This window comes from Protopterus annectens, chromosome 14.part0, assembly GCF_019279795.1.
Source record: "Protopterus annectens isolate FY-2018-M chromosome 14.part0, PAN1.0, whole genome shotgun sequence".
Lineage (NCBI taxonomy): Eukaryota > Metazoa > Chordata > Ceratodontiformes > Protopteridae > Protopterus > Protopterus annectens.
The window spans coordinates 992,462,162-992,483,163 of record NC_056748.1 but is presented as its reverse complement, the minus strand read 5'-3'; positions in this window follow the sequence as shown (position 1 = coordinate 992,483,163).

Below are 21,002 nucleotides of genomic sequence, written 5' to 3'. Positions count from 1 at the left end.
ATTCAGTGGTCCATCCAGGAGGCAGGTGGCAAGTGTCATCCACTGCAACTCTATTGACCATATTGGTCATGGTTATGTGGGGGTCAGGATATAAAGTGGATAAACAAAGGCTAGACTTACAGAGATAGAATACAATATTCCTGAGACTGCATCACTTTCATACTTGCCTATAGAAGCCACTACACCTGGGCATGGCACATGTCATGATTGTGATCAATGATGCTCATCAGGTTACACCCCTTGGATGCCTCACCAGGCATCCCATTCTGATTCTCTCGGCTAAACATTGTCCCTGTCCCATATTAGGTTACTTAGGTTACAGAGTGCCACACCTAGCAGTGGCCATCACTGGGGTCATGGATACCGTCCATCTCTTCATTCCTGACATGGCGTACCATATCAGGGTTAACAGGTATGCACCTTAAGTGCTGCGATATCCTTCTCCAAAGAAACACCTAGCTATAAAACTGTAGGTCCACAGAGTACACCTGACCAATGTTCATGACTGGGCAGCTATTTCCCACCACTGACAGATGTAATCCCTGACTCCCCCCCACCTGCTGTCCACTTGAGTGATCACCTCTCATAAAACACCATTATGATAACATTGCTGTCAACTGTTTCTATGCCCTAATCACATGTGGAAAACATGACGACTGTGCCCTGTCTACCCACTAACACATGTGGGTAAGGTAATCTCTGATGCATGGCAAGGCCAGTCAGTGCACTGTAATATATTGCAGGGTGTAATAATGTATGCAACAGTCTTATACTCCATTGTATTTATTATAGCCCATTATTATGGACCAGATGCCCTCATCTCTTTGCAAGTGGTTTTATTCACCATTATCATTATCATGACCCATTGTTGTGGACCAGATGTCACCTGTTTGCCAGTGCCATAAAGTATTACACCCACTTCTGCCTTGCATGGGGTTCCACTGTAGCTGCTTCCTCCAATGACTCTGCACCTAACTCCTCATCTGCTGCTGTCATAGACCTCTCAGACAGTACTGTCATGTTCCCAGGTTGTATCTGCTAACCTACTACCATGCTGTGAAGCATGTTACATACCACATATAACTGGCTGAAGGTGTCATGTGCATACTGCACTGCATGGTTAGATGTAGATAAGCAATAGAAACATCCCTTCCTGAGTTCAGATATACATTCAGCAAAGGTCTACATCATCTTAGCCATGGTCTGGGTGATTTAGGACTGAGGTCAGCATCCATGGCTCCAAGGCATATCTCACATCACCTGCAAATTGCAACAGTGGACACAATCATAAATGGCCTTCTGCCTACTTAAATGGGACCAAATATTCTAGCCAGCTACCTGGTAATATGTGCACCTACCAACTAGATGATGCTTTGGGAAGTCATCCCACATGACATGCTGGGCAAGGCTGTGCATGTGTGTCAGATGTGAGAATCACGGGAAATGCTTGGGTTGTTCACATCACTTTCTATATAATACCATATGTATTGCATACCACCTGGCAATTGCTGGAGTGAAAGCCCTTCTAAATGATATATCAGATGCCATACAGAGCAGGTGAGGCTTCCATTATGGTCTGCCACATTTAGATCTGAATCTTTATGCAGACAGTAAGGTTATATTTAGATCTAGCCCCTGTTATTCAACAAATCAAACCCAGCAAGATACAGACTTTCACTGATTCAAGTCTTAGCAACTCAGGCATAAGCTACTACTTAATGACTTTGAAAGTAAAAGTATTTCCTTTGGGACCCTTCAAAACTTGTCAAAATTCTCTAAATCCCTAAACATTAAAGATATGAACAGCACCCCAAAAGAAACAACAGCATCATTTTAACTGTATTAAAATATGGCTTGACCAAACCATCAATTTCCAAACTCACACAGAAATTTTTCAAGGAAAAAATGTGCACTCATTTGCCCACATTCATTCCTTCTGTAATCTTCTTTAGTAAGTCAACCAGGTTAAGTAGGCAAGATCTGCTTTTGACAAATCCAAACTGTTTTGGGATGAGAGGTTTTAGTTACAATGCCCTTATTCATTAATTCCATAATGATCCTTTCCATAACCTTACAGATGAGGCTGGTCAGACTTATTAGTCTGTAATTTAATGGCTCCATTAACACCCCACCTTTGTGCAAGGGGATGACAGTTGCTGTCCTCCATTCATCCAGCACAAAGGCTGTTTGGAAGCTAACATTGAATAGACTGTGTAAGGGGCCAGATAAATCCTGTTTCAGGATGGGCAGTAAGCAGCCTGGTATGTTATCTGACCAAAGAGAAGCAATGTTCCTGGCCTTGTACATAAGAGATTTGAGAGGTGTAGATGAGGGAATGCGTTCTGTGATGTAGGAGGGGAAATGGGGTGATGTTAACATTAAATTTATATAACAGCAGATTGACTATGTCCTCTGGATCTAAGTTTGTGATATTAATGATTAAGCCTACACAGTACCAGAGTGCCGGACATTGTTTCTAAGGTGAAGAAGGCTTTGTCATTGACCTTTGTCAGGGTACAATTGTTACATCTTTCATATGTTTAAAAGGGGACTATATTATATTCTCGACGAGGTGTTCTATCAAATGCCTCTTCATCGACCCTTAAAACGCGAACTCTCATAACAGTGAACATCCATATCAGCGATTTCTTTCCCTGGGAAAGAAATTGCTTGCCCTAATAAAGAAGAACACATCACTACAAACATTACAAAGTGGGGGGCTTTGCCCCTCACACCCCCTAACATGGGTGGATATGCTCCCCACACCATCCCTAACTAAATATACCAAGTCCAAGATCACCCTACAGTGGGGAAAACAGCAAACTAACAAGGATGGCCAAGCAATTTTTTTTTTTCAAGGGAAAGAAATTGCTGATGTGGCCGTTTGCTGTTATGAGAGTTCGTGTTTTAAGGGTCGATGAAGAGGTGTCCGATGGAACGCCTCTTCAAGGATATAATATGGACCCATTCAAAAGGTATCAGAAATTATCTTACAGGTTAATTGCAAGAGGCCACTACCAGGTCTATAGGAAAACTTGTGTACTTTAAAGTCCATGTCTGGAATGAAGTGCAGGAAAGTTAACACCATATCAGGGTAATAAATACAAAAAGTAAATATCAGTAGTGGGAAAATGTGACAGATGCATTATCCAGTGCCTTTCAAGATTATGTAAAAAAACATTCTGTCATAAATATGTTAGCCATTAATGTTCTTCAAAAAAAAATTTTCATTCACACAGGGGAGAGTTAAAAAATAATCAACATGGGGTTACTGTGCTACCTCTTATTAAAATCAGTAGGCTATATGCTTGACAATCTATGCGCCTGTAAATACTGGACTGTCAATACTGCTCATTTCTGAATAAGCTTCTTAATGTTTTCTTCTCTGGTACTCTGCTCTGTGTGGTGGATGCTATCTTTTTAATAAGCAGGATGCCTATGTTTCTAAGCCAACATACAGAGTGTCTTGGCTCCTCTGAAGGAGTTTTAAGCTGCCATAAACTTATCCAAGGCTATGCCAAAAAGATACACTGTTGGAAACTCCTGGCATTCTGGCTGAAGATTGATTCTCAAACAATCTGGAAATATATCTCTGATTGATAAGTATATTTCTTGGCATTTTAACCTTTCAGAGTTCTGCATTGTCTTAATTTTGCCTGACTGAATTATTGTATATAATTTCTGGCATTGTTTTCTGTTTCTCATCTGTCCTGAAACTGCCCTCTCCCCACCCTATTCTTAAGGTGTTGTTATAGTTGGTGGCTTTGCAGTTTCCCACCCCTACTGTAAATTTGATCTGGCATACCCCTCCCAGTCTGGTGTTCACTCTACTTAATACAAAGAGAACATCTGAGAAGGCCAACCCACTTAGGTTCTTAACCTTGTTTTTTTTCTACTTCTTCTTCTTCTTCCTCTCTCCTTGCACTTTACTAAAAAAATGCACTATATTTTCCTTTTACCTCTTCTTAAAAGTACTCAATTGTATTTATTCTGCTCCATTTATTACTGATTGGTAGTCGCCTGATTAAATTGTAACTGTTACTCTAAGCCTTTTGGTTTAAGCACTTGGGCTCCAGACCAGTTGTTTTACATTAAGGTTTGTGGTCTGCACTGTTGTGACAGGACAGGTAGCTTATATCCTTCTAAGTTGGCAATTGCTGATTGAAGGCTCAGTGTCTGTTATTCTAAAAGTGTATTAGTTCTGGTTAAAGCACTTGGATTTCAGGCCAGTTATTTTTCATTAAGAAGGTTTGTGGTCTGCACATTTGTGGGATGAGAGGCAAGATTCTGCCCTTCTGAGCTGGGAATTTCTGGTTAAATGCTTATTGTGCCTGCTTATTTGAACTGTTTCTTTCTGAAATTGGTGCGCCTTGGTTGCTATAGCCTAGACTAGATTCAGGCATCCTGAATCTAGTTTTGTTTGTATAACTTGAGCACTAATCCAGGCCATCTTTTTTGGAGAAGGTTCCCCTGCACTCTAGTGGCAGGAGTGTGCAGTTAGAACTTGTCTGATTGAAGACTGCTGGAACAGGGCTCCATTTTGAGCTTTTTTACTGGTTAATTGGGTAATTTGTTTAAATCAGTTTGCTAATGTTCTATTGTTATATAACAAATTGCACTTTATTCATCTGCTTTTACTGCATTTGTGTTTCTTCCTACTTTATTACTTTATTTTGCTTTTGCTGCTTGTTCTTAAAAGTACTTAATTGCATTTATTCTGCTGCATTTATTACTGCTTGTTAGTAGCCTGATTAAATTGTAACTGTTATTCTATGCCTTTGGTTAAAGCAGTTGGGCTTCAGACCAGTTGTTTTACATTAAGAAGGTGTGGTCTGCACTCTTGTGGGAGGAGAGGGTAGATTCTGCCCTTCTGAGCTGAGAGTTTCTGGTTAAAGGCTTATTGTGCCTGCTTATTTGAACTGTTTCTTTCTGACATTGGTATGCCTTGATTGCTGTAGCAAAGACTAAATTCAGACACCATCCCCCACTCTGGAATTATAGATAAACTCACTAAACTAGGTATAAATCCCTATGTCACAAGATGGGTTGCCAACTGGCTCACTGACAGAACCCACACTGTGAAAGTAGCAGACTCCAAATCTGACTTTAGACCAGTGACAAATGGAGTACCACAGGGTTCAGTCCTGGATCCTCTCCTGTTTGGTATTTACTTTTTTTGAAGTACAGGCTAACACAGAAGGTCTTTCGCTAATGAAGTTTTCAGATGACTGCAAACTAGGAGCCATAATCGAAACTCCTAATGATGTGGACATCCTACAAAAGGGCCTCACGGAGACAGATGCCTGGTGTCAAAGCCATGACCTCAAGCTCAATGCCAAAAAGAGCATTGTCATCCCCTTGGGTAAAAAACTGTACCCATGAGCTATCACATAGGTGGTAGTCTACTTAACATCGAAAGTGTGATAAGAAACCTTGGGACACAGGTGGGCAGTAGTCTGTCCTTTGATAATCACATAGCCACAGTAGTCAGGAAACCCTTCTATGTGGCACACCTCATCACAAAAGGTTTCTCATTCAGGGAAAAAGAGGTCATTGTTCCCCTCTACTTGTCACTCATTAGACCCATTATAGAGTACAATGCCCCTTTTGGTATGTACCTCACAAGACATCTGCAACAACTGGAAAGGCTGCAGAAATACCTCACAAAGAAGATTACTGGCCTCAAATAGATGCCCTACGCAGACCATCTAAAAAAACTCCTGCTTTACTCCGTCACATATCGCCTACTCAGAGGCGATCTCTGCCTAACATACAAAGTTATGTCAAACCCAGAACTGCTGGACGTGCTCCACTTAAAGAAATCCCAATCCCTCCAAGTTACATGCTCTAGGGACCTAAACCTTGTCACCACAATAAACAGAACATGCTGGAGGGATAGATTCTTGTCCCAGAGACTTCCAATACTCTGGAGCAAACTACCTATCATTATCAAACAAAGCTCCTCATTAGCACTCTTCAAGAAAAATCTTGATAATTGGATGGGAAATAGGAAATTCACCCTGGGAGCACCTCTGTGGCTCTGCTTGACAGGGATACAGGAAAATAATTTCCTTGGGTGGTGAAAGCTAGGGTACCTTTTTGACTAGGCTTATATAGGCCCTAGGGCCAATAGCCTAGTACCTACCTATGAACCTAAAACTGAGAACATGTTTTTTTTTAGCTCTTGAAAGTCAGTTTAAGTTTCAAGTCTGTATTCTGTTAGTACTTTAGGACAGCCACTAACATGTCCTGCCTCATAAGAATTAGAGCTGAATTTTATAAAGGTAGTTATTGCCTTTGTGTAAATTGGTTAAAGACTCTATGTTAAGTTAGATACTGTCTCACTAAACACATATTCTTTTTCTTTACATTTACCAGCTTCAGTGGTCAAAAGAGATAATGTCCTGACTACAATCCAGGTGACCTGACTTTCATTAAAAGTCTGAGAGCTTGATGGCCTGGACAGTAAGGGATGGGCACATCCATCCTGGAGAGTAGAGATCAGGGCAGAGCAGGATGTAAACTGCCACAATCCCTTGGAAGAAGGGCAGCAATTATATAAGCATTCTAGGTGGGGACCTTTTATATCACCAAGCCACAGTCTGGTAGCAGTCATTACTAGGAAACACATGAGTGTGTGTGTGTGTGTGTGTGTGTGTGTGTGTGTGTGTGTGTGTGTGTGTGTGCGTGTGTGTGTGTGTGTGTGTGTGTGTGTGTGTGTGTGTGTGTGTGTGTGTGTGTGTGTTTATACTCACAGGTGGAATGCATTGTTGGTCCTCACAGTGATGTCCCCCCACCATGAGGTAAGGTTGGTCCATTCAGAAAAATTCAAAAAGACCTCATAGCTAGTAATGTCAGTGAGGACAAAAGCTACCCAAATGACAGATATTCTGGACATTTGACACCAACATGGTCCAGGGGATTCCCCACTGTGAAGTAACAAATAGCCTTGAGTCAAGATGAAGGAGGTTTTATTGTTGTCATACATGGGGGCAAAGGAATCTAGAAAGCATTTTACAATGACATAATCACTTATAGTTCAAGAACTGAAAAACAAAGTGCACTCAGTTTCAAGCCATCTCCTACCTTGTGTACCTTAAAAAATATACGGACTTAGTACTAGTTAAATATAGATCTCAGACAAAGATGTTAGGTGTGACCCCAAGATAAAATCTCTTTTGTACAAATTCTTTACTGTCTACAACAAAATGCCAGGAAGGATTTTATCCCCATCATTTGTTTCATTCTGTCCACAGATGTAGTGCTTCCTTTGACATATAATCTTTCTGCCATATATTGTGTACCATTCCTAACACAGATGCACACACACACCAGCAGTGATATACTAACATATTAATTAATATCAAAAGATAGTGATGTCACTTGTATCTTTATAACTTCCAAAAGAATAATAGACACCCAAGGGTGTAGAAAATAATTGGTACTGCATAACATTGCAGCACTTAACTATCAACAAAAAACTGAATGAAACTCAAAATGTGACAGTTCAACAAGCATGTTCCAAAGTATGAATTTGCAGTATGCAAATCAAGAAATACTGTTCTTTGGGGAAAACCTTCCTGCATCGTCACACCCCTTCTACTTAGATATGTATCAGTTCTGACCTTGTACAACAGCAGGAAGGGGGGGGGTGCATCTCCCATCCTCACTATTACATTAGTCTCACATCAGCACCATCAATCAGTTGATCTACTGACCAAATGAAATTGACAGAACAGCTGCCTAACACACACAAAAAGTTTATATATATATATATATATATATATATATATATATATATACATACACGCACACACACACACACACACACACACATATATATATATATATATATATATATATATATATATATATATATATATATATAGCTATATATATGTAATCTCTCTCTCTCTCTCTAATAGGTCCCTTACGTAATCCTGAACGCACAGAATCCTGATGCCCAAAATACCGAGACAAAAAGCCCGAAACCCCACATTACCAAAACGTTGAAAATGCGATCATGAAACTAATACATACATACAGCACACACACAAACATACACACACCCTCCCCCCATAACCAAACAAACCACCCTACACTAAAGATAAGCAGGGGGGCTTCATCCCCCTGCACCCCCATGTGGGGGGGGCTGCGCCGCCCACACCCCCTACTTTATTATTCTAACTCCGAGATCGCACAAACATGTACACAAGGCAAACTCACACCCACACATTACAGTCACTCACACACACACACACACATATACCACAGTCACAACACATGCTTACACACACTAAAGCCCCACACAAACACACTTACATACACATTCTTACCTGAACCGCAACACCAGAAGCGCTAACTCAAAATCCCTTAATATCGTGATTTTGAATTTCGCGTTTCTGGTCTTTCGGTAATGTGGGGTTTTGGGCTTTTCGTCTCGGTATTTTGGGCGTCTGGATTCTGTGCGTTTGGGATTTCATAGGGGACCCATATATGTCTATAGGTCTATCAAAATTCCAAAAGGCACACAGTTGAATTCAGGTTGGTCAAATTTGTGGTTTCTAAGCTGTCATAAGCTGTCGTAATGTCGAACAGAAAGAGGTCGAATTTATATTAACAAAAGTGGATATGCATTCGGTAATCAACATTTTGAATGGAGATCGGTGTGCAGTGCAAATTGAGTAACTTACCCTTTTAACTTAGTGTAGTATGATCTCAGTGTTGGTATATATAACAAGCAGGCAGTGTGGGAGCCACAGCTCCCTACATGTGGGGTGCAGGGGTCTTGCCCCCCTGGTAAAATGTAAAAGGACACACAGACTTTCAAAACCAGAAATCTGGCATGTTGAATGTCAATCGTAGTTTTTATCATGTTTGTCATTTAAGCAAATTTTATTTTCGTTTTTAATATTATATTTCAATCTTTTAATGGAAAAAATTTCTGCCTTTCATACAGATAGGTAGAGAAATAGGGTGTTAAGTTAACATTTCAAATGATCTAAAGCACATTTAGTCAAGAAAAAAACAGGGGCCCTTTTGATTACAAATTCTAAATAAATGTCTGAATCACATTTAATTGAAAGCTATGTAACCTATAGAAAGTGACTGTTGATGTGTTTTTGGATCATAGGAATTACAGTGTAAATTAGTGTTGATCTGTATTAATTCCTTGCTAATGCCCACTGTTATGCTGTACCTCCATGTCTACAAGTTTGTGTATATGTACCAAAAGTGATTCAGTGTTTGAAGAGTATTCTCTTTTCTCTAAAGTTATGTGACTGTGGAGTTAGTATATTTAAGTCGGGGGTGGGTGTGTGGAGGCAATTGCCTTACCCCCCCACAAAGAATGCTTTTGGAGATATTTCATTGAAAATGTCACATACATTAAATATGTGTTTCAGTGAAGTGTGTTTAGATCAAATGTGCCACTCTGTTTTTTTCCAAGGAGATATGCTTTAGATCAAATTAACTATAATCACACACACACACACACACACACACACACACACACACACACACACACAAAATCTGTCTGTGCCTGCCTCTATTTTTCTATCTATTACAGTGCTAGCAATTATACATTGTTTTCTGACATTTCCTTTTTTCATGTTTATGTTACTCTATCATTGGTCTATATCAATAAGAGGTGCATATGGAGGTGAAATGCTCCAACAGAGGATACAGGTGGATTTATCCCCATTGGGAAAAGCTCTGTTAGTGTTTTTCCTCATTATAATAAAGCTATGACTGGTTGTAGTCTTCACATTGTAGCATTGCCAAATTGTTACTTGATGAAACATTGTAGAATTATCATATGCATACATGTGTATATACTTTGCATTTATTTTAATGTGCAACTATATATGTTATAAAAGATGCACACACTTGCCCAATTTGCAAGAAGACCACAGATGTGTGTATTTCAAGAATGTTATATAAAACAGCTTAGCTGTACTAGTTTATTCCACATTTGGTCTATTTTATTATATTCCTATTGACGTCAGTTGGAACAGTCTCATTACCGCCATTACGTCATTCCCCTTAATTCTGAGTTTCAGACATTATGCCACAAAGGTCAGGTTTTCAGAGCCATAATTTTCTTGTGCCTGATACTCATAAATGCATACTGTACACTATAGTTCTGAGAATGAAGCACTTAAGGAAATCACAGCTGAGGCTAACCAACATTAAAACCTCACTGGAGCACTGCCTAAACAACACTGGTAGAAATAACACCACTCATTGGCTTAATTTACCTCAGCACAAATTGTAGTGTAACAGTCCCTATGAAACTTATTTCATCTTATACTCCTTTGTTAATTGCTATTCTTCTTAAGCAGATTACTACCTTAAGTTTAGGAAATGATTTCTGAACATGGCAACTTAGAAATGCACCCAAGGAACATGACTTACTTCTGCCGTTGTTCTTTAATAGGCAGACAAGAAATGTAATTTAATTCATACAAGTCGCTAGTATTATTTAAATTTCTCCTGCCATTCCTTCTAATATATATTGTTTAGTGCAGTTACTTTTATCCTACAGAACACCAGTGCATTTTGGAATTAAAAAAAAAAAATCATGGTCTGCATTAATTGCAAAAACACTTGTTAAACTTTCTAATGTACAAATTATGATTTGATACCATGAACAGATGAGACTTTGATCTGTGCTTGTTCTTATATTAACTATATAAAATGCCCTTTCATCCCCCACCCACCACAGCTGTACAAAAGTCCTGACAGTCATATTGCCTGGTGTACACAAGGCTGTAAAATACTGCTTCAAGGCAAAGTCTTGCTAAATCTGCTCACTAGGAATATTGTTTAACAGGGTAAGCTATGATATAGTAAAAAGCATTGAATCTCACCTTACCATTGAGAAACAGAGGGTATAAATACATATAAGAAAACCAAAGAAGACTTTACAGTGTCATCTACCTTTTTTCTCCTGTGTCCATTCATAGAAGATTAATAGAATGTGTTCAAGTGATACATTTCTAAATTTTTGCTTTACTTCAGACTGAGTTTTTGTAATGCATGTGAATTTTCTAACAAATATTCTTCAGTGAGAGTTCTGTGACTCACTAATTTAAAAAAAGCAAGCTATTAATTTTATATTTTATCCTAACAAAATGTAGCATTTCGGTTGAAGGACAGACTTATTTCAATAATTGGTCATAAAAAGATAAAATAATCCCTCTTTTAAAATACGTTTACTGAATTCTCTGTCAGAAATTAAACAAGCAGCATTTCTGATATGCAGCATGGGTTGGAAAATTCCAGTGGCACAATTTGGGATAAAACACAATTTATGTGCTCTACAGGGATTTGAATGCAAGTATAAGTATAATATTTGGTGAGGGTTGGCTTAACTCCTAATGTGATATAATTAATTTCTCAACCAAATCATGTCATAATTTATGATGTGTGTGGGAGAGATGCTATAGGTGTGTTTTGGAGAAAAATATATATGTAAAATGTTAAAAAAGAAACAAGAGAGGAAGTTATAAATACAAGGGTGCTCTATGCAAACTTTAATATAGTAAAAGAGTGACCATGCAGTTGTACAACCGGAAAGTGTCCCTTCCTTTATGAGTGTTTTTATATCAGCTGGATATGATAAAGGGTAGCATTGTACTGAATAATATGTGGAACAGGCAAAACACTGCACTTTGCCAGTGCATGCCTGTATTAGAAATAATTAATTTCAGCTCAGCAAAATATGACAGATTTATGACTTTAAAAATGTGTGAGCAAACTTTGTGCAGCAACAAAGCACATCAGTGATTTTTAGACTGTATAAGAACTATATCTTGTTGCAGGAAAACTAACTATACCAGTGAAAAAAGCAGAGTTTGGAAAGCAATCCACAGCTTCAGGATGATATAGAAAGAAGAAGAAGAAAGCATGTTACATTCACAGATAATGGAAAAACATTGATGAAGACTCCATTAACTATGAAAATACAAGTATACACAGGAATGGGCATACACACATGGGTATGCAGTTTGACACACGTTTGACACAAGTACATTATAGATATTATCAGGACTACTATTCAGAGGATCTTTGTTCACATTACTTCAGTAAGACAGTATGACAGAAGAGAAAAAAGTAGGCAAAAATAAGATGAGAGGAAGGAAGAATCACAAAAAAATACAGGTGTCCTCAGGTACTGTGGTAGCAGATATTCAGACATGTAACAGGATTCATTAATATACAGTGGAATGGTATAAAGCCAGAGGCCACCAGACAAGAGATGCAAACACTTTCTAATTCATTAACTTCACCACAAAACAGAATAAATGTATTCCACACAGTGTAATATTCCAATGATGAGACCTTAGATACAAATGTAATCACACCATCTTGGAATGCAAATTAGCCTTGAAGCATTGTGCATTTATTATATAAAAAACATATATATAATCTAATGCAGTTTTTGTTTGCACTTCAAAAAAAAAAGGAGGGAAAACAAGACAGTACACATGGCAGACCCTAGTGAAGTTACTCACTCAACTATGTGCTGTAACAGATGTCAGACACTCTGTGATGGAAGGCACTTAAGAAATGAAAAGTGTACTCTGCCTGCAGCTTTTGTCACCTCTAATCTACAATGCTATTATATGAGTCCCATTTGTAAAAATCCCATAATGCTCCAGCAGTTTCTGGTTTGCTGTTTCTATCTGTGTTTATGGTTCAACCCCTTCACAAGATGAAATGAATGGAAGCTCGAAATGCATATGCTCGAGACCAGAATCTCGAACTTCCATTCACTCAAAATTGTGAATGGGAAGTTTAGAGTTAGAAATAAAAGAGTTCAGTTACCTTTTTGCAGGGGGCTAGGTCCCCCTGCACCCTTGCAGCTGTCATCTAAGAGCTGCATGACCACACTATAGCGGAGGACTGGGAAATCTTCCATTTTGCACGTATGCATATAGCGCGGAATGGGAGATTTCCCTTTCCTTCGCTGTAGTGCGATCTCGGAGTAGGAATATTTAAGTAGGGGGGGTGTGCAGGGGGATGAAGCCCCCTGCAAAAACATTAGAAAGGTGTTTTTTTTTTTTATTTCCCCTTCACATTTTTGAGTTTCTGTAAACTTGAGATTCTTGCTTCGGGGTTATGAATTTTGAGTTTATAGGAATTCGATTTTTTGAAGGGGAACCATGTCTATATATGATATCTTGTTAACTATATATATTTTTTATTTCTCTCTATGTTTATTTTTCTTTAAATAGCAGTCCATTCCTACTGCAGAACATAGTTAAAGTTAATAAAATCAGTTCAGCTTCAGTCTTTGATGTTTGCCACAAGTTCTCTACTCAGCAACCACTGTGTTCCAAGATTAACCTCCTTATGGTAATAGATTTAAGTCTGCTTGGAAGTTACTTTTTATTAGCCAGATGATTCCACTACCACTGGAACTATCTGAATGTCCTTTGTTCGACATTGTTCTAGTTTCTGCTTCCACATCATTGTAGTTTATAGCTTTATGTCTCTCAGTATGCAACTGGAAGTGGTTCTTTTAATAACCAGTGCTGGTTTTATCCTTTTTTTCTATAACTGCAACATATGTTTTTTTTGCGTCTACTTTTTTAAATTTGGTATAGGATGATTCAATGTTTCACTGGTTTTTGGGTCTGTTACATTACTGGATTTTTGGTGTAATCTTCACTTGTTTCATCTATCTCTGGACCAGACAGCAGGTGAGCGACTTAGAGCAGAGTGCTGTTGACTTTAAGTATGGTAGTGCTAAGAGCAGGAACAATTCTGCTCTAGCCTTCCTTAACTGGCTGCATTTTGTCCCTTGTTTTTTTCTAAATAATTAGGTGCCTGTTACTTTCTTGTTGCCAACTGGCACTTTTCCCATTTAGATGGGTGTTTGCCTAGTATACAAGGAACCTAACAACACAGGCTGGTGGTTAATAGTGCTGAGCTGTGCTTTATTATGCTTGTTGGAGGCACACTATACTAAATGGGTTTTATTTGTGCATTGCCCTTGTTTCATCCAGGTTTGGTCCTGTAGTAGATATATCATCAAGTTATATTTTACTTAAAACATTGCAATAGTTAATTTCATACTCTTGACTTGCAATTATTTGGTGTGACTGCAGTTTTCATCATTTCTCATTGTTTTTCCTGAAGCCATCCATGTTGAAACATTATCTCATGGGCTGATGCATTGACTTAATTGCCAGATAGTTGAGGGTTCCTTCGACTTAATCTTTCTAGTAGTTCACCAGTTAGGTAGTCATTAATATCAGGCCACACATTGGTCTCTGATAATATGGATTTGCAGTTAAATCTGACTCCAAGCTGTTTCCGGTATTTTATCATTTACTATTTATACTTTTGAGAGGTGTGAATACTTGTTAAATTTGCAGTCTATTCTCTCATACATTACAATCCAGGTAGTCACCAAATACTGCATCATAGCCACCTAATGATAGACTCACTTTTGTAGAGTTTTTAAAAATGCAATCAATACTCTTTAAACAAAAATACACCCTATTCAAAGACAATGGACCAGGCAATAAGTAATAATGTACAGGAGTAGCTGTCCTTATAGGTGAAGATTCAGATCCAAAACTCAGTGACATTTCCAACGTTTTATCTGTTAAAGGACCTAACTAGTTATTGCTACAGGTAGTCTTAGGGTATAAAACCAAAATATGTATACAGTCATTATGTATATACTATTATACATAATGTCTGTATATACATAATGTCGGTATACATTATGTATATACTGCTGGGATCCGGACACATGCTCGACTAGCATATGTCCGAATCACAAAACATCGAACAGACATACACAAAAGCGCTTAACATCGACAAGCGCTTCCATGTATGTGTGCCTGTTTCGTAGATCGGACTACAGTGCGAGTAAGGGAAAATTCCCTTTTCCCCACTGTAGTGCGATCTCAGAGTGAGAATAATAAAGTGGGGGGGTGCAGGCGGGCAAAGCCCCCCTGCAGAAACATAGATTTTTTTTTTTGAACTACACATACAGGGAAGTGCTTTTCGATGTTAAGCGCTTTCGTGTATGTGTGTTCGATGTTTTGTGATTCGGACATATGCTAGTCGAGCATGTGTCTTAGACCCATACTGCTATATCATATCAATACCTTTAAAGTCATTCTTTAGCACCTTACTAAGTATATGACATACAGAATGATTATCATTCTAGCTATGTAAATCCAAGGTGTGAAGAACCTTTTCATTATTAGATTGTGGGAGAGGGAAAAAAGGAAGGGAATTGGATAGACTGACAACTCATTGACCACTTTGGGCATAAAAGAAAGATTGGTACACAGAGACACCCTGTGTCTGAGATCTTTAGAAAAGGGTAGGAGCAAACTACATAGAAAAAAATAGGAATTGTGGGAACAATACATACAAGGGAGGAATGAGGCCTAAAAGGCAGCAGGACTTAAATGAGCTATGTAATGTTTGAGTGAGAAAGATTGGGTAGATTATAAGCAATGTATAATGTTTGCAACCTGGAGTGTCAGTATGGTTTGTGATGCAATATGCTTGTAACTAGGATTGTATCGGTGTGGTTTGCTTTTATGTATATAAATGTATGATTGTCTATAGTAAGTGATGGTTTAATGAAAATGTTTCTTGTTTAGAAAAGGCAGGAATTGAACAATTTATGTAATATTGTTAGGTTATATCATATATAGCAATATAGTTTGATTACTTTTACATGAATGTAAATTTATCTATGTCACAAGTGATAATTCAATAAAGGTATTTGAAAAAAAATCAAAAAGGGAGGACCTGCCATCAGTGCCTGAAGTTCAGAAACTCTCTTGGCTGAAGGAAGACCCACCAACAAAATAGTCTTCCAGGTGCAATGTTGTAAGGAGAAAGAAAAAGTGGGTTTTAAAGGAGCCTGAGTCAGCTTTTCAAGGACAAAATTAAGGTCACAAGAGGGAGAAATAGATTTTTTTGAGGGCCTGATATAAAGGACACCTTTAAGGAATTGTTTGAGTTCAAAACAAGAAGCCAATCGCAGGTTCAACGGCAGACAAGCAGAGGCTGCTAACAAGTGAGCTTTAACAGAAAGTATGCAAGGCCAGCATGTAGCATTTCACACAAGTATGAAATGACCAAAAGTAGCCCTACTGAGAAGGGATCTTGGTGATACCTGAGACACCAAACAGAAAATCTCTTTCTTTTAGCCAAATAGGATTTTCTGGTAGTGGGTTTCCTGGCCTTCTCAAAATCCTATGCACATACTCAGAAAAGTATTGTCTACAAGGAATCAAAATCCTATCACCCAAAGTTTCAATTGAAGACTGGACAAGAGAAGGTGAATGAGACTTCTCTTTCTTGTGTGAGAAGATCCATCCAGTGAACTAACTTGTGATGATTGCCCCTAGCCAGGTGAAAGGGAAGGGGGAACCAGTGCTGTCCAGGCCAAAAGGGAGTCACCAGCAAGATTCTGTGTGGGGGTCCATCTTCTTTTGCAAGATCCTGGGAAGGAGAGGAAGAAGAGGGTAAATGCATACAGGAATGTTCCCTTCCATAAAAAGGACATGGCATCCACCTTGGGATTCTGGAATATAATTGAGGAAGTTGTCTCTTCAGAAGGGAGACAAAACAGTCCATTTGAGGAACACCTCACCAATGTACTATGTTCAAAAACACCTCTTTGTGAAGCATCCATTCATGGGGTTGTGTCCTGGACCTGCTCACATGGTCTTCCACAAGGTTGTGTTCTGAAGGGCTGTAGACCACCTGAAGGGTTATCTGATGGCGAACAGCAAAGTCCCAGGCCTGAAGCGCTAGTCTACAAAGAAGATGATACTTTCTGCCCCCCCCCCATTTATTGATGTACAACATGACTGTGATGATAACGTGGTCTGACTGCTGATTAGAGGGACAGAAACCCTAAACATTCAGATTACTGGAAGAGGTTTCCACCTCCTGACAAAAGCTGTTATGTAGGGGCAGGAGTCTGAGGTAGATCTGCCAAATCCATCAGTGAAACTTGAATGTGAGACAGGGTAGTAGAAGAACTGGAAAATCTAGAAGGTGTCAATGTTGGAGCCCAACCACTGTGAGGTACCAATGAAGCTTTCTCATATAAAGATTGGCAAAGGGAATCATGAGGATGGTAGATGCAACGAACCCCAATGCTCTGAGAAATTTACTTGTAGGAATGATAGAAAGGGGGAGCATAGACTGGAAGTAGGTTGTCAGAGACAGAACCTTGATAGATGGAAGAGAGGCCAACATTGGGATGGTTTGCATTCTTCAACCCAGAAAAAATGGTCTTGAGAAGGAGTCAGAACTGCCTTCTTGAGATTGATAGTGAATCCAAACTATCAATAAGGAGCATGGTAAAGTGTAGATCCTGAAAAAAGCAGAGATTGGGAAGGAGCCTGAAGAAGTAGGTCATCCAGATATGGGAATATCTGGATTACCCAAAGCCTGTAAAAGGCTATCACAGGGTCCAGACATTTGATTATCCTTGGGGCTGTAGAAAGACAAGTGAACTGACAGTTGGAGGAAGAAACAGACAAATGTAAAAGCCTCCTGAAGAGAGGGTGACTGGAGATATGAAGATAGGCATCCTTTAGGTCTAGAGACAACAGAAACACTTGGAGAATGAAGAGGTGGAACAGAGTATGGAGGGAAACCATCCTGAAAGAAGGAATCTTTAGAAAGGTGTTGGGAAATGTGAATTCTATAATGTGTCTCCACGTCCCCTCTTTTCTGGGAACCAGAAAAATCCTGGAATCAAATCCTGTTCCTCACTGGGATTCTGAAACAGGTTGGATGGTTCCTTGATACAACAGATCTTGCAGAAGTACAGAAAAGTGAGGAAGATGCTCTGAAGGAAGTTGAGGAAGACCTGAGAAGGGTGAAGGGATTTCTGCACCAAAAAATAACAGTGACAGGTAATGGAAAGTACTGCCAGGCTCTGAAGTAATCTGTTGATAGACAAGAAGACACAGAGAAAGCCTGAGAGACAGGGCAACCTGGTCGGGGGAGGAGGAGGAGAAAATATGTCAGATGGAGGTAGCTATTTCCTGAAAAGGAGAATTTTAATTCTTAGAAGTCTGGGTGGGTTTATCAGAAAACATGCTCTTGGGAACCCTTTTTCCTTTATGAGGCTGATGAGGTTGTCTACAAACAAAAGCAGATTTAGAAGGCTATTTTTTTCTGAAATCTGGGGATAGAAAAACAAAAATTAGTCTAAGATCTTGCATAACTTTACCTGTGTCTTGTATGTCTTAAACAGATCAGCAGCAGCAGTACCAAAAAAATTTTCATTGGACAAAGGAGCATCTAGGAACTTGGCCTTAATATTATCAGGTAGGGTTTGAAGACAAGCCAAGGGTATCTCCTGATAACTGGACCTGAAGTGGCAACTCTAAAAGATGTAGCAGCTGCATCATAGCTACATTTCATAGAGTGATGAGCCACCTGCAAAGCGAAACTTAATAAGCAAATGACAGTAATCTTGCTTTTGGATTCAGGAAGGTCTGACAAGACTTCTTCCAAGTTGAGGCAAAAGATCCAGAACATACCTGGTTATATGAGATCTGATAATTTATGTCCCTAAAAATCAGAGTAGCAGAAGTATAAATGTTTTCCCCAGCTTCTCCATAGCCCAACTGTCTTTTTAGACCAGAGATTTTTGGAAGAGGATGAACACATTGATAACTTTATAGCAGAAACAGAGACTAAAGCAGGATCTAAAGAAGGACACTTGTAAAGGTACTTAAAGGTCTTAGGCACCTTATAAAAGTGGTCAGGCTTCTTGGGGGCTGGGGTTTGGGAATCAGGAGCCAAAGAAGCAGCTGTAAACATATCCTGAAAAGTAGCCAAAACAGGGAGACAGAAATAGGTTTAGGATATTCCATTTGTAACAGTTCATAATATCTGTTTTGGATGTCAGATAACTGGGAGTAATACCATTTGAAATGCTCCATTATGCAAACCACAGTGTCTCCAAAGGACAACTCATCAAAGAGAGAATTAGGACTCAAGGAATCCTTTTCCTCTGACCAGTAGTCTAAGGGTGAAGTGATTTATGATGAACAGGCCAAAATTTCATCACCTCAGTCCAACTCCACATCTAAACAATCAGATCCCCTAGTTCTTTTGGATGGAGTAAAAGACCAAGGTGAAGCAGGAACAGATAATCCCTTGAGGGATTCATGGCCATCAAGGCATTGAATAAACCCTGGGTAAAATCTTGCCTTTCCTTTTGAGGACCCATAGCAATGGGAGGCATGTGTTTCATTTTCTACTTTTTTTTTTTTTTTTAATGGAACAGCAGCTTTGACCAATCTAGAAGGATCAGAACCATAACAAGGATATGGTGAATCCCCATAGGCCCTTCATTAATGATCAGCCATGGTTCCCCCACAACATCTGTGATGGGCATTTGCACAGCCTCAGAGGATGTGCAAGAAGCTGGTTTCATGCAAGCCTCCAACAGGGTCATGGCAGAGGAAACTGACATTGGCAATGCATATTCTTTGGGGTCTTCATCCACCTTGAGAGAGACATCAGGTGTAGGCTGGACAGCAGCAGATTTAGACCAAGACGTCTTAGTCTTTTTCTTAAGAAGTAGCTGTACCTCAGGGCAAGCAAATTTGGCCATGGCACCCTGGGTAAAAAGCTTAAGACACTGGTTATCAAAACAGAAGGATGATGAATACTTGGTTGCAAAGAGTTTTTGGAACAAAAGCTTGGCAAATTGTACACTGTTTTGATATGTATAGCACCTAAACAGAACAGGCACTTCTCGTAACAATCTTTATGTGGAATGTGCCTCCCACCTTGACATTGTCCCTTCCTGGATGATGACCTCTCAGTAAATACAAAGAAAAAAAAAGAAAGAACTCCATTGCGGTACTTATCTGTAAATGGCTCAGTAGAAACTAGCTCAACAAAAGGTATTCAGACCAACATTCAAATGTGGCATTTGGAGTGGCTGCAAATAAGTTATGAATACTGAGCATGTGTACATCGCTTTTATGCCCTGTGTGAGGAAGGTATGCCTGATGTACAACACTGGGAGGATGTAAAGGCTTTAGTATTCTGTCCAGACAGAGTACAAGTGAGATCAATAATGTAAGATACATAAGAATTAAGAATCATGCAAACAAGTTTGGGAAATCTGGATAAAACATTATGCAATGAGTGTTTAAATGCAGTAGAATTAAAAACCTTGAACAGTACATGTTAAGAGGTCAGTGCCGTCCAGTTATATGCTGTACCACATAGGGTTATGAAACAGAGTATGGTAAGTTTATGCATTCATACCTCTCAACTTCTTTTTGGACAAAGACAAAAATAAATGTGACCAAGGCTCAAAATCAAGAAAAAATTTGAAATACTACTCTAATTTGCTTTAAAAAGTTAATAGAAGAATAGATTTTATATCAGCATTCACTTTGTGAACAATAAATTGCATGCAACTGCAATGAATGGCATTATTCCCTTATTGTGATTCGTCTTGACTTATCAGAAAATCAAACATTTTACCAGAGACAGAGCAAAAATATCAGGCAAAATCAAAGACAGTCTGCAAAATCCTGGACAGCAGAAAGGTATTAATGTGTACTGTGCAGGTTGATGGCTTGCAAAGCACACAATACATGTTATGAGTTCACTTATCTTGTCAGATGCAAGCAGTATGCATGACACTGTTGACATATGTTTATTACAGAGCTGAGAAGTATCTGCAGCTTAGTTTATAACTTACTTACTCATTATGTTTTGTTGATCATGTTGGCTCTTAGTGGGCATTGCCTATTTATACAAGCAGCCTGGGCAAAAGTTCAGTAAGTGTTGTATATGCTTCATAAGTTAATAGAAAAAGAAAAAGACATTTGGAAAATAATATATATATAAATAAAAAAGCCCATGATACATGGGAACTAAATTAAGAATGTGAAATCAGAACACAAAATAATACAAGGATGATACTACTATAAAGCAATTAAATTAATCTGGTTTTATTATAC